We start from the raw sequence: 3,715 nt of genomic DNA, 5'->3' as shown, positions 1-3,715 counted from the left end.
TTGGTTTACCGTCTTGTTCCAAAGTTATTTCAACATGCTCAGTTATGGTCACGAGTTCAGTCAGACTGGTGCCCTCCCATGATATATTCTGCCTTTTTAGCAATCCACTAATCTCAGAAGATAATCCACTTACAAATAGGGCAACTAGAGCAGGTTGAGTGACCTTAGGAAGAGAGCTTCCAAACCAGCTTTAAAGTCGGCCACAGATTCCTCTTTCTTTGGTTCACATATTTGTTGTTTTAAGATTTTATATTTTTTAAGTAATCTCTACACCTAATGTGAGGCTCGAACCTACAATCCCAAGATCAAGAGTCCGGATGCTCCACTGACTGAGCCAGCTGGTTGCCGATGTTTGCATATTTGAATAATTGGCTCATCAGTGCAAACAGGGAAGACTCTAGGAATGGCTTGTCAAAGATCAGTTGCTATTTTGCAAGTTTTTCTATCTATGAAAAGATATTGAAGATTGAGGATCTTGAATACCATCCTTGGGGTTTTGCCATTTTCCTTCCTGCATCCAGTTTTGGCCTTTACCTGGGTCCTACCATCAAGTACATAAGGGATAAGTACCTGGCAGCCTAGGGTCAAAGGCCCCAATAATGAAAAAATTCTTTTTTTTTTTTAAGATTTTTATTTATTTATTTATTTGACAGAGAGAGACACAGCGAGAGAGGGAACACAAGCAGAGAGAGTGGGAGAGGGAGAAGCAGGCTTCCCGCTGAGCAGGGAGCCCGATGTGGGGCTCGATCCCAGAACTCTGGGATCATGACCCCAGCCAAAGGCAGATGCCCAATGACTGAGCCACCCAGGTGCCCCGAAAAAATTCTTCAAAAAACTTGTGGGGGTCCTCACTAGGCTTTGGAAATTCTTTAACTATGACCCTAAGTTCAGCCTTTGACTAAGTAGTGACAGATGCTGAGGAAGATCTTCTGCCACTTTGGGTAGTTTCATTTCATTTTTATTTATTTATTTTTATTTATTTGAGAGAGAGAGTGCAGGAACACAAGGGGGGGTGCAGAGGGAGAGGATCTCAGGCAGAAACCCACTGAGCGCGGAGCCAAGGTGGACCTGAGATCATGACCTGAGCTTAACCAACTGAGCCACCCAGGCACCCTGGGTAGTTTCTTTTTTTTTTTTTTAAGATTTTATTTACTTATTTGACAGAAAGAGATACAGCGAGAGAGGGAACACAAGCAGGGGGAGTGGGAGAGGGAGAAGCAGGCTTCCCGCCAAGCAGGGAGCCCGACGCGGGGCTCGATCCCAGGACACTGGGATCATAACCCGAGCCGAAGGCAGACGCTTGACGACTAAGCCACCCAGGCGCCCCTGGGTAATTTTATTTTAAAAGGTAACTTTAATAGTCTCTTCAGAATAGAAAGGCAGTTTAGCCAGTAAAGCAAGCAAGATCTCAGCAGTAGGAGTTATGTTCGTCTCATTGTATTTTATTTTAGGTACCTCTTGGGTCTTTAATTTTTCATTGGCCTTTTGTTTTTTGTTTTGTTTTGTTTAAGATTTTATTTATTTATTTGAGAGAGAGAGAGAGAGCATGAGCAGGGGGAGGGGCAGACAGAGAGGGAGAAGCCGACTCCCTGCTGAGCAGAGAGCCCAACTCAGTCTCAATCCCAGGACCCTGGGATCATGACCTGAGCTGAAGGCAGATGCTTAACCGACTGAGCCACCCAGGCACCCCATCAAGTGCATTTCTTAAATAAATGATCTTGTTTGATTGGAATGTTCCCTATAATGGCCACTGTAATTCTAGTTTTTTTGTAAGATTTTTGCCATTTTTGTAGGTATCTATAGCTTCCAGGACTATAGTTGTTAGACAAAAAATAAGCAGGTGTGCTGGAAGATGGCATACTTAACTCTTTAGATTTAAAAGATACTATTTTGTTAACTAACTGGAATTTAAATAAAAAAAAAAAAGATAAGTTGGTCACGGAATGGATTAGATGGACACTAGGTCACCCACAAACCCCAAGGAGATTTCCGTGCAGAGTAAAACAGCATGCGTTCCCCAGGCCTGTAGCACATCACTCTTAGGTGTTAATCTGGCTCCAAGAGACCCAAAAAGACTTAATTAAAAGAAATAGAATATTTTTTAAATTTATTTATTATTTATTTTAAGGTTTTTAAGATTTTATTTATTTATTTGACAGAGAGAGCGAGAGAGCACAGCAGGGGGAGCAGTAGAAGGAGAGGGAGAAGCAGGCTCCCCACCAAGCAGGGAGTCTGCTTCTCCCTCTGACCCTCCCATGTGCTCTCTCTCTCTCAAATAAATAAATAAAATCTTTAAAGAAAATAATAAAGATTTTAAGTAATCCCTACACCCAACGTGGGGCTCGAACTTACAACCCCGAGATCAAGAGTTGCATGCTCCACCAACTGAGCCACCCAAGGCGCCCCCTAACAGCTTTTAAATTCTTGACCCATGCCCTCCTTCTGTGGCTCTTTTGGCTTCCAAGTTTCCCATTACCAAGAGCTTTTACTTACTGGACCCAGTTCAGTTTAAGTTGGACCCAATCTGACTCCAGCTGGTAACCATCAACAGTTCCCAGTGAGGAATCTGGGGACTGGGGAAAGGACTGAGCCAGCAGACCCAGAGAATGGGGGCTACAGACTGATTCTAAATGGGGAATTGTAGCTGTCACCAAGTGGTTCCCAGCATGGAATCTGGGACAAAACCAATGACAAAGATTTCCAACCAAAGAAGGATCTGTGCAAAGTCAGTTAGGTCAGGGCTTGATGCAAAGAGAGTGGAGTTCAGACTTAGAATTTACCCACGGCCCTCAGAACCGGCCAGAAAGAGAACGAACGCACCAGCTTCACAGGGTACCACACCTGTTTCTCATCCTCAAATGCTGTCTGAAGTTTGCTTGGATTCTGTCACTGGCACTAAATGTGTTTAAAAAAAAAAAATTCAATGGAGTAAATTTGAAGACCTAATTGGCCTTATTCACTGATTCATGAGTTAGGTAGCATCCCATCTGGCCAAGTAGAAAGGGGCTCTGAGGAGCTGTATAAAATGGAAGACTTTCATAGGCAGAAATGGGGCTGGACAAGGAAGTTATCAGCAAAAGAAAAGAAAGGATTGTTTCAGGCATGGTCACCTTCCTTTGAGGGGAAAGGCTGGAGGTCTATCATGAAGACTACCTTACTGGTGCTGATCAGAAAATTCCAGACTGACTGGTTAAAAGTCACATTCCTGCAATTAAATCTTGATTTGCTGTCTTGGGGGCAAGCGACTCCATTTTGGACCCTTCCTTCTTCCCTTCCTCCCTTCTTTCTTTCCTTCCTTCCTTCCTCCTTTACTTAAGTAGTCTCTGCACCCAATGTGGGGCTCAAACTCACGACTCTGGGACAAAGAATGGCATGCTCTTTTAACTGAGCCAGCCAGGCATCCTTCTTTTACCTTTCTTTTTCTTTTTTCTTTTCCTTTCCTTTCCTTTCCTTTTCTTTTTCTTTTTTTTTTAAAGATTTTATTTATTCATTTGCGAGAGACAGAGAGAGCACAAGCAGGGGGAGAGGCAGAGGGAGAGGGAGAAGCAGACTCCCTGCCAAGCTGGGAGCCCAACGTGGAGCTTGATCCCAGGACCCTGGGCTTATGACCTGAGCAAAAGGCAGACACCCAACCATCTGACCATCTGGGCCACCCAGGTGCCTTTCTTTTTCTTTCTTTCTTTCTTTCTTTCTTTCTTTCTTTCTTTCTTTCTTT

This window comes from Neomonachus schauinslandi, chromosome 15 (assembly GCF_002201575.2).
Source record: "Neomonachus schauinslandi chromosome 15, ASM220157v2, whole genome shotgun sequence".
NCBI lineage: Eukaryota > Metazoa > Chordata > Mammalia > Carnivora > Phocidae > Neomonachus > Neomonachus schauinslandi.
This window is presented reverse-complemented; position numbering follows the sequence as displayed.